Source organism: Schistocerca gregaria, chromosome 1 (genome assembly GCF_023897955.1).
Source record: "Schistocerca gregaria isolate iqSchGreg1 chromosome 1, iqSchGreg1.2, whole genome shotgun sequence".
Taxonomy (NCBI): domain Eukaryota; kingdom Metazoa; phylum Arthropoda; class Insecta; order Orthoptera; family Acrididae; genus Schistocerca; species Schistocerca gregaria.
The window spans coordinates 458,083,173-458,095,415 of NC_064920.1; positions in this window are offsets into that span (position 1 = coordinate 458,083,173).

The following is a 12,243-nucleotide window of genomic DNA, read 5'->3' on the forward strand; positions in this document are numbered from 1 at the left end:
CCATGCCCGAGGCAGGATTCGAACCTGCGAACGTAGTGGTCGCGCGGTTCAAGACTGCAGCGCCTAGAACCGCTCGGCCACTCCTGCTAGCTGAGAAAAACGGATGAACAGTACACCACCAAACTGTCAGAGAAACATATAATGACAGTGAAAAATAATAATAAAAATACATTTCGTAAGGTTTTAGCATCAAGTTCCAATTTCGAAACATTCATGCGTTTGGGTATAACTTCATTAGTTGTTATTTGCGAGAAATTTTATTTGGTGGCTATGTTGGATAAACTACATGAGTAGATTCTAAAAGTCTGCTCTACGTTGTTCGCTGAGAACTGGCAGTGAGGTTTGCTCACTTCAGACCTTCTACAGTTACAGTTTGTCCCACCGCATTTCCCTTTCTGAGGGTGCTGCTTCTGGTTTATACCATGTATAGAGTGACAGTATGTGTGATGACTGGGATTGCTACTACTCTTCTGAAATGAAACTTCAAACGCCATTTAATGTAATAATGGATGCCATCGTGTTTCTTATTTGATCTTCAGTTAATCATCTAGTGAATCAAGACCACTTTTTGTCCTAATTTTCTGCTAATACCGTATAAAATTATGTTAAACAGCTTCTTTCTTGTGAAAACACAAATTCTTCATATTTTAACACCCAAATATGTTTCGCTTAAGACTCACCTAAGTGCGTTCATTTATTTTCTGTCATACCATGTAAAGAAATATTTGGTGATAAGACCTACAATTTCAAGATTATGATATTTACATTTATAAAATCACAAACAGAAAATTCATTCTGTAGTATGACATACTGATATTTATATAACTCTCTGATATTCGCAGTACAGTTGATATTTTGCTTCAATTCTACGATTACAATTAATCAGGATTTTTCAATATCATTTTCCATATATTTATCAAAATGTTAGGTCTAAAATGAAACTATTGCTTCTTTTTCCGCTAAACAGCTGTTAGATTATGGTACTGTTATGATATATTTCGTTGTCAACACTGAATTGTTGTTTTATTCTGTAACCATCGTTTGTTAGATTTGAGTAATAGTTATTGAAAATGGTGTGGGCATTTGTTGATTATGAATGAGCATTCTAAACTGGTGAGTGGAAGGGAGAATCTGTTTATAAAAATTGAGTGTACGCACTTATTGTTGATTCCGTTTTTTCATGCCTGTACAGGGTATCAAAACTGTGACTTCCAACCTGCAGTGTCACACGACTTACCAGATATTCACCTGTTCTGCCATCTTGTTTTAGTGATCTGGCTGGAATTTAGAATTTTGAAATGACAGTAGGTTTTGGTGTGTGGGTGCGTGGGGTGGGGGGACGATGTCCGTTTGTGTGTGTGTGTGTGTGTGTGTGTGTGTGTGTGTGTGTGTGTGTGTGTGTGTGTGTTTCTATGTGGGTGGGTCGGTGCTTTTGTATATGGCAATTTTCTTTCATTTTAAGTTTCTGTTGAGGTTTGTTGCTTCATTGAAGAATTTTTAGGTCAATATTTTTGGTTCCTGATGTTGGATTCATGACCACAAGCTTTTTTAGAAACATAAAATGACTGCTGTTACTTTTAAGTACCCTTCTCTGTTAATTAAATGTGTGTTGTGTGTGTCTTAATGTTGGTTGTCCTCAATGTTTTTGCCTAATGGTGGCCACACTGTAGTCTTACTTCAGCAGCTGTTTTTTGAATATGTTCGCCCAGCTTGTGAGCTTCTTCGTAGTTGAAGACCAGTGTGTGCCATTTTTTGGTTGTTGTGGGTGCTTCTACTTCGTGTAATGTATTCTGTGACTCTGTGTGATTGTATTCTGTGGGCTTACGTTTCGTGTATCTGTATTTATATGTTTGTATTGATCTCTTCGTTACTATGTGCAATATTCAACATGCAGCAACGAACAGATCAACACCAAGAAGAATTTGTATTTAGCGAAGGTAGTACTTTTTTTCCATAATTGACCTTCCATATTAAATAACGTAATTACACACACGGTTGACTTTGTAGTAAACGTAATGCCTTATGCGAGCCAGCAAGATCCACACGTGAAGACACAATGTCTGACTCCATTTCAGAGCACCGCTCCTATTACGGATAATACCACCGCATTAAGTAGAGAAATTCCCTTTTTGTAATTTACCTGAGGCGCTTTTTCAGATTATACAGTTTCTTTCATTAAAGAAAAACATATTTACATTAAAATGTTTTGTTGTTAACTTCAAAGAACACTGAGCGGAACTCAGTCTTACCAATTCTCCGCCCCTGACAGAACTGAGAAAACCTTATGTGCAGTTGCGTACTCGTACATTAACTTTTATAATGTGTGCAATTGCAGTGTTCTGAAACATGTATGTATATCCATATTATTGTTTTCGCAAATTTAACGTATGTGGCAAATACCTGTTTCCTTCGATATCCGTATGTTTTTCGTAAAATCCTACAATTTATTTCTTCTTACGTGCCTGTTGACACTTTTATTGCGTTTCGAAGTTGAAGGAGGGAGGTAGCCGCTTAGTTATTTCACTACTCCGGAATACTTAATATGCACTACATTCTAATGTTATTCGTAGCCTGTTTTAGGATACGTTTCAAGTTATTATCATTTTAATGTTCCTGATAATTACAACATCTAAGAAATTTAATTTTCATTTTTAATCAAGTTATTTCGCTAATACGTTATTTTCTTCTGGGGATGGAATCCGGTTCGCCTTTCCAGCAAAGACAAGATAGCTTTACCACACTTAACCATAGTCTTATTTCAATATGGCCCAATAAGTACTTGTCTATTGTGAACCTTTTTTTGATAAGCTGGACAAAAGACATCTATAAAAAATCTGGTTATCAAACTACTTTTGAACCGCAATGCGCTACTCGCTGCAGGAAAGCTGAAGACAATTATGTAACAATAGGCCATCATTTGCAATCAGTGATCAAATAAGACGTAAAGAATGTAACACAAGTCTTTGCCACCTCTTGCTAAGCCTGACCTCTAGCGCCGGGAGTTAAAACCATCACCGCGCAGCCTCCACTGCTGGCGCTAACGAGCTAGTTTGCGCGGGGTTTGGCCAACTGCTTGCGGAGGGTGTTAATCCGAGGAACATCGTCAGCGAGCAGCCCGCCTCCGCCTGCACGTTAAATTTGCAAGTCGTAAACTCGAAATCCAATTTGGCGACAGCCGCGTCTCATACAAGTGATGTGTCAACACTGTGCTTCGCGTCCTGCAGGGACTGCATTCGTTCGGTGGATGTAAACCAGCTCTTTGCTCAAGGTCTGACGTACTAACATAGGACATCGCCAAATACATTTCTACGAGTATTGGTGAAGTAGGCAACCTGAGCACCCCGTTCGCCAAGTATGTGAAATGGAATGACCCTCCTTTTAGAGGCACCTGGCAGCAAAAAATTTTAAAAGCAATATTTTACCAAGGTGACAATGATTGAAGTTAACTATAACGTGCTGCACAATTTGTGGGTCAGTATCTTAATTTATAAACTTAACCACAGCGAGTGGCAGAACGAAAGGATAGGGCGAAATTGATCTGGAACTGTTAGTTGGACGTGATCTTTAAGTTCTGCACCTGAGTAGGGAACGTTTAGGCATAGTCATAGTGTGTCACGCTCATGAGCATCATCGACAGAGCGCTTACGTTGTAGGAACTACACACAGCAATAAAAGTTTTGCACCACTCCTTTATTTTGACATTCACAGCATAGAAAACAAAAACTGGCTCTGAAGTATGCGCACATATTCATTTGTGAATGTGTCAGGACCAGCAAAACAATGATACTGGGGCGCCCATAATCACAGGTCCACAATTTAGGAAATTGCGTAACCTATGAACAGCTACTGGGTCGGATGCCATATACCTCCGGAAACCTGCCATTGACTTCTCGAATACACATCACGCAGTATCGATGCTGTATTTCAATCGAAATGTGGTAGAACGCGCTATGACGGAGACGGTCGTAATTCCCCGTCATCGAGACGGTCGTGACATTTGTCGCGTCAGCGTAAGATTAGGATATTTTGCTCATTTGAGCATAGTACGGTAGTAAAACTTGTTTTATGTAGGAATCAGTTCTTTGTTAAGCATACGTTACTTCGTACTACCTTATGACACAAACTAAGTCAACTTTGAATTGTCAAAATAAACTTTAATATGTACTATAAAATTTACAGCGTTTAGATGGCTGTATGGCACATTCCGAAAGTCAATAAATAAATAAATAAATGAAGGACTGAGACAAATAAGTAAGAGTTCAACGACAGGGAATCAGTTATCTATACTTCTACGCAGGCAGTCCCAAAAATAAAACACCGACAAACTTTAGGAACGTGTTCCTTGTACGGAAAGAAGTAAAGAAGTCTAGCAAACGTGGGCTCTAAAATTCATGCTTTAGGAGCTATGAGCGCTTCTTTATCTTCTTTAGCGTGAAACACTTTTCTTCCACTGAATAAGTGCTCATAGGTCGGAAGGAATGCATTTTAGATCCCACGTTTACTAGCCATATATTTTTATTTTGTATTTTGATTCGTCCTATCTCTTCGCGAAATATGAAAAACAAAGAGCTTGCGGTAGAAGAGATGCGTTTCATACTGCCTAAGATAAACAAGTGCTCATACATCTTAAGGTGTGCGCCTTGAAGCCCTGTTTACGACACCGGTTTTCGTGTTTCGGTGTAAGGCACCTTTCTCTAAAGAGTGCCAGTGTTTCTTTGGGACACCCAATGTAAAGTCGTTATTTAATGTTGCTATCAAAGATCTCTTGAAATGCTTGAGCGATTTACTTCAAATTCTAACACCCTAATGAACGCTCAGTCCGACAAACGCTATTATCTTCATATGTATGGTATATAAATGTATACACTATGTGATCAAAGGTTTCCGGACACCTTGTTGAAAATGACTTCAAAGTTCGTGGCGCTCTCTATCGGTAATGCTGGTATTCAGTATGGCGTTGGCCCACCCTTAGCCTAGGTGACAGCTTCCACTCTCGTAAGCATACGTTCAATCAGGTGCTCGAAGGTTTCTTGGGGCATTGCAGCCCGTTCTTCACGGAATGCTGCACTGAGGAGAGGTATCGATGTCGGTCGGTGAGGTCTGGCACGAAGTCGACTTTCCAGAACATCCCAAACGTGTTCTATAGGATTTAGGTCAGGGCTCTGTGGAGGTCAGTCCATTACAGGGATGTTATGGTCGTGGAACCACTCCACCACAGGCCGTGCATTATGAACAGGTGCTCGATTGTGTTGAAAGATGCAATCGTCATCCCCGAATTGCTCTTCAATAGTGGGAAGCAAGAAGGTGCTGTGATAGTGCTAATAAAACAACAAAGGGTACAAGCCCCTCCATGAAAAACACGACCACACCATAACACCACCGCCTCCGAGTTTTACTGTTGGCACCGCACACGCTGACGACGTTCACCAGGCATTCGCGATACCCACACACTGCCATCGGATCGCCACATTGCGTACTGTGATTCGTCACTCCACACAGCGTTTTCCTACTGTTCAATCGTCCAATGTTCACGCCCCTTACACCAAGAGAGTCCTAAACTTTGTAATGCTACGCATTCGCAGATTTAAATTATGCGACTTTATTTCCTAATTGACGTTTCGTTTGCAGTAGCAATAAACAAGTCTAAAGGTCAAAGAAAGGCGCAAATGGAGAGAGGAGGGGAGAGGGCTGAACCCAGGCGCAGAGAGGAAGAAGAAGCAGATTGATATAGAGAGAGGGCAGGAGGTAATCCACAGGGAGAGGGAAGGAAGGAGGATGAGATGACCAAATAGGAGACGAGGAGAGTGACGGGAGGAAGAGCTAAGGATGTGCACATTTCGGGGTTAGCTAGTTATATACGAAGCATTAATTTTAATTGTTTAAATTATTGTTGTACAGAAATAGTTAAATATGAAATTTAAATAAAATGAGGTCTTTTTTTAAGGCCAGATTCCAAAATGTTGCCTCATAGAGGAAAGCACAAACCAAGTGAGGCATTTTTTGTATGCCACGGAACTAGTAACTAATGGAGGTATGAACCGTCTATGCAACTAAATGAAGGCAGTTTATTTATTGCCATACGCGTTTCGCTGTTTGATTTGGGAAGCTTCATCAGTAGCCTGAAATACATGTTTCCTTTTATACATGCAATAAACGTGTTATGTGGTAGATATAATATGCTGCTATATTACATTTCGTCATGTTTTTCTCTGGCTTTTTAGGTCAGAAGCAACGTTTGTAGCACACGTTCCGTATTGTGAATGCAACGTTCGGTGTTACTGACGATTTACAGCACTGTGAAAATATGTGTGTGGTCCTGGAGATGTATATGATAGTTTTCATACTCCAGCTGGCTGATTTCTGGCATTCTTTCATCCACATTTGTCACATTGCATGTTTCACTTTCACTTTACATTTGGTGATCAACATTTGCGTGTTTTTGGTGTATATTGTTGCTGAATGTTTTTGAGTGTTGGTCTGTCTTTGTGTTGTGTTTGATGTTTTTCATTTGTTTTCTGTCTGTCAGTGTGTGTGTGTGTGTGTGTGTGTGTGTGTGTGTGTGTGTGTCTTTGTGTGTGTGTGTGTGCATTTTGCAGTGTGTAATTTTTTTTATAATAAATATGTATTTTTATGTGTGTATTTTGCTATGTGTAAACGTGTTTTTCTTTTTAATAAACATGAGTTCATCTGTGTGTGTGTGTGTTTGTGGGAGAGGGGGTGGGGGAGTGTGTGTGTGTGTGTGTGTGTGTGTGTGTGTGTGTGTGTGTGTGTGAGAGAGAGAGAGAGAGAGAGAGAGAGAGAGAGAAAGAGAGAGAGAGAGAGAGAGAGAGCGAAAGAGAGAGAGAGACAGAGAGAGAGAGAGAGAGAGACAGAGAAGATGATAAGTAGATTAATTAATTATTTATCCTACCTACATTTCGGTTTGTTATTGTTTGGTGGCTAGCATGATCAGAGAGATATTGTTTACATGGATTTCCTGGTTGATTACCTTCTTTTCCATTGCAATGGCTCTTTGAATATGAAAGTTTTCTTACAATGTGAGGAGCTTTTTGTTGTGGTTATTCACTTTTATAACTCTCATGACACTTTCCATGTTGGATAGTTCAAGTTCATGTTTTGTCTGGTGTTTTGCGAAGGTAGAATGGCTATTTTGATAGTTCCAACTACTTATATGTTCTTTATATCTAGTATAAAACTCTTGCTTATGATCCCAAGATATACTGATTCACATTCTTGGCACTCTAGCTGGTGCATAACTGTTCCTTGGTGTTTATCTGGTTTGTGTGTTGTTTGTAAATGTGATTGGAGTGTGTTTCTTGTTCTGTAAGCTGTTTGTAATCCCTGTTTCTTTAGTATATTTGTTATCTTGAATGTTGCTTTGTGTTTATATGCAAGAGTGATCCATTTTTTTCTGTTATTCATGTCATGAGTGTTATTGTTTTGAGTTTCCGTGTGCGCTGCGATATCTGTAAGCTTCTGTGCTCTCTGCTTGTTTTGAATTTTCTTTAGTTGTGTTTTAATTTTTTGGTTGAGTTTTTGTACTATATGGGTGCTGTAACCATTGTCCGTGGCTATGAGTTGTACTGTTTGTAATTCTTTCTCAGAGTTTTCTTTGTTAAGTGGGATGTTATTTGGTCTGTGTAACAAGTGTCGTATGGCCGCTAATTTTTGATTATTTGGTTGGTTGGATGAAGCATGTATAATTAAATCTGTAGCTGTTGGCTTTTTGAAGATGTCAAATGTGTGTTTATTGTTATCTCTCTCCATTGTCATATCCAAGAAGTGTGTTGCTTTTGTCTTTCTTTTTCCTTGGTAAACTGAATTTCTTTATTTATGTTGTTTATGTCTGTATGAAGTTTATCAATTTTCTCTGTTGCTTCATCTACCATACAGATTACGTCGTGCACATATGTGCATCAGTAAACAATTTTGTATCCTTTCTTTGTGATGACTGTATCAATGACCGTGTTTTCTATGTGGTTGATGAATATGTTTGCCAGTGTTCCTGAAATTGGGGATAACACTGGAGGCCCATCTTCTTGTAAGTAACATTCCGTTTCAAATTGGACGTTATTTTTGGATGTGGTTGCTTTGAGGGTTTCAGTTATTTCATTAATATTGTCTGGAGGTAGTTTGTTGTATGTCACTTAGTCAGTTTGTGTCCGCACTGGATATTAAGGTATAGATGTTGCGTGGACGCTACATACTTCCAAGAATTTAGAGCAACTGAGGGAAAGACGGAAAACAGATACGAATGACTAGTAATTAAATTTATTGCATCCATAAAACTCTCTGGTATACACCTATCGTCAGGCCTCTGCGAAGTACACGTTACGTATCGTATTTCATCACACCAGTAAAACGTTTTTTCACTGCTCTGCAATGGAATAAACGTTGTGCTTCTGCCATTATAATCAAAGCTACAAAATTCGTCCGGTGTCAGTGGTTACGGGGCGGAAATGCAAGATGTCTCAGAATCATCCGATTAGGCACGTCTATATTTCTGAAACTAGTAAACATGAACAATGAATTTTAATTTTTGATGAACGGGAAACTCAGAGTTTCTTTTCATGCCTTTTATTAGGTGCTCAATATGCCCATCTTGAGATACATAGCGTGTGCCATAGCAGTATCCAAATTGTTCCCACACTAGCGAGCAAGTCTTGAGTTACGGCTTCCACAGCTGCTGCTATGCGATGTCTCAGTTCATTTATTGTCGTTGGTAACGGAGGCACAGAAAAGTCTTTTATAACCCCCCCCCCCCCCCCTACACACACACACACACACACACACCCAAACACAAGAAATAATAACATACAATCAGGTACGGTGACCTTGAAAGCCAGTAATGTAAGGCTGAATCATTTGGTCCAGTGCGACCGATCCATCGTTCAATGATCTTTCGCTTGAAAACTTCCTGCTCTTCCAGACGCCAGTGTGGCGGTGGTCCGTTCTGCTGGTAAATGAAGTCGTTCGAATCAGTCTCGAACTGTGGGAAAAGAACGTTCTCAAGCATATAGAGATATGTGTTTCCTGTAACAGTATGTCGGCAAAGAAAAATGGACCATATACCTTTTCCCCTGAAACTGCACAACACACATTAAATTTTGGAAAATCCTTGTCATGTTGTACAACTTCATGTGGTTGTTCCGTACCCCATTGCCTCGTCACTAAAAACTGAGCGTGGAAGAAAACTGTCATTCCCCGTCTTGCCAAGAACTAAATTACAGAACTCCACACGTTGTTGTTTGTCACCTTCACGAAGAGATTGCAGTAGCCGAGTTTTGTATGGTTTCATGTGGAACCGTAAGCGGAACACACGCCTGACCGACATCGGGGTCATGTTGAGCTGTCGAGCTGCACGGCGAACGGATTTCCGCGGACTCCTTGTGAAACAATGGTGGACGCCTTTAACGTCTGTGTCGGACACTCGGCGATGGCCTGGCGAGTTGCCTTCACACAAACCGTCTGTTTCTCGGAATTGTTGAGGCCATCGTCTGATGCTCTGTGGTGTAGGAGGATGCACACCGTACCTAGTTCGAAAGTCACTCTAAAGAGCTATTACTGACCCGCACTGTGCAAAAGGTAGAACACAAAAGGCTTTCTGTTGTCCCCGTACTAGATCTGAAGTGGCCGAGACTGCTGCTGCCTAGGGAACGTGTGGCATCCGGTGGAACTCACACCAGTGACTCATCACGTAACTGTAGGTACATGCCTTTGATGTATGGGCTAAAGCCTCTCACTGTGTGTTCGGTTAATCGTATAGTGCCGGTCAGCAGGCTATAATTTCTACATAAACTTATAATTAATAAACTATTGTCCTTAACTCTGTACGCTGGGAAGCTTTGGTGGACTGATCTGCATAACGTCAGTCGATGGGAGCGGATTTGGCTCTAGGGAGGCGTCGACTGAGAGGTGCTTGGCTAGGAATTGCAAATCAGACTTCCGGGCACGAAACTGGATGAGAATCCGGAGGGAGCTTGGCGGAAGAGCCTAGTGGGACTCGGGAGACAGCTGCGAAGTTTGGTGCCGCTTCATCAGGGCTGGAAGTTTCGGAATTTGGTCAACGAGCCTCGGTGCATATTTTAAGCCGCAAACTCGCTGCATGTCCAATGGAATAATAAGGCATTACGTTTTCCGGAAAATAGTCACTGGTGTGTATTACACGACGTACCTCTTTAGATTTTGTAGAATACTATCTGATTTCCCAAGTTGCGCCTTTATTGTTTTAACTGTTTCTATATTTAGTAGGGCATGGTTAGAAATATATTTCAATCTTAAAATCACAGCAAATTAACTTATACGACTCTGAAATTACGTTTTGCAGAGCACAGATTGTCAATGAGTTTTTTATAATTTCATTATAACATTAATTTAACACAAATCTTGATATAAAAATTATAGTGCCTGTTCTAGAAGCAAGTAAAAGTAAATCCTAGCAACGGAATAAACGTAGTGAACTCAAACGCGGTAAGTAGCGCCTAACAGACTGCTTTTGTTTCCAGAAATCGCAACAGATTCTGCTCGTTCTCCTCGACTAAACAAGGACTTGAAAGAAACGAGGCTGTCACCAGTCAGCCCACTAATCGCAATTAGAAGCTAATACTTGTCGATTTAGATTATTTTCATACGTAAGCCACTGCCAAGTTCATACCCAGCTACATTTTATTTTTTACTTTTTAGGCTGTAAAATATACATGGACCAAGGAGGCATATGATGCGTCGTTGAGGGATACTGACACTGGAATACTTGCATATACCGTTGGCATCAGTCAACCACTGGTCTATCTTTACTCCTCTGGCGGCGTGTAACGCTCATCTCTGTGTGTCATTTTAATTCACCTATGTTCTCTGAGCAACAGGCAGTTTTTAACCGCTTTGCCATTCAAACCTCGAAATACCCGGGAGTAACATAACTATTAGCCAATGCTGAGACAGGCATGACTATACATTCCAGTAAACATGACCCTGAAAACGAGCCGTGTGACCAGCGACATCAGTACGAAGATATGCTAGTATAAAAATATTCAAAATACAGCGTTTTGGATTGAATTTCCATGTAATTGGGCTCACGTTCGGTGTAAACCCACAGGGCGTTCATGAGTCACCATGACAGTACCTTTTGCATTGGAATGTGTTCGTCTCTGACTGGTTCATATATTCATTCAAGAAAGCGCGGGAGATCAGGATACTTTTGATTTCTGGAGCGGCACCTTCCAAGACTGTATGAAAATCTTTCCCTAGCTTAACGGTGGTAACTGTGGTTGATGCCTGATGTGGTAGTTGCACATTTTCCTTTTGATGTAAGACGACACCTAGCTCGCTAGTATGGTCCAAGAGGCCTATACCTTGGACTTCACAATTAAAAGATCTTCATCCTCTCGATTCTTCTGTTTGGAGTTATCTCAGAAATGGACAGCTGGGATAGCAAACTGTGTAGACTAGTCAGGCGTTGCGAGAAGATCGTCCGCGGCTCGTGGTCTTGCGGCAGCGTTCCGGGTTCGTTTCCCGGCGGGGTTGGGGATTTTCTCTGCCTCGAGATGAGTAGGTGTTATGTGTCTTTCATCATCATTTCATCCTCATTCACTCGCAAGTCGCCGTAGTGGTGTTAAAAAACTTGTGGAGCGGCGGCCGAACCGCCTCGCGGGGGGTATCCCGCCCACCAATGCCATACGCTCATTATTACGAGGACATCCAGCTGTGTTTGAAAGAATGTGTAACTCACTGCAGACAAAAAAGCAACATTGTATTCACATGCGATAAGAAGACGTGGCACCCTCCCCCACCCCACCCCCACCCCCACCCCTCTTCGACACGTACGAGTCTACAGTAGTTTGTTACATGTAACATCTTGAAGTTACATCACATTTCTTGTTAATGAAAGCCGAGAGTGAAATCCGAACGCAATTAAGTAGGAACTTAAAGACACGATTTCATTTCAGATACATTCGAACTAGGGCAATATTTCACACTGAAGTGAGCGGCGGCTCGTAACTACACATTTGCAGTTACCTCGAAAACGACTCGTTTGCAAACCGACCTTTACTTGGGCGATTTGGCTTCAAGTATCGCATACTTCTAGCCGTGTCTGTTATCACCATTTATTCGGATAGACCTTATATAGATTGAGGCAGCCTCGAGATTCCTCCCAAAGATACAGGATGAACATAAATAAAACCCACAAACTGCAGGGACATATTCCTGACTGAAAGTGGAGGAATAAATATCCTAAGAACATGGAAA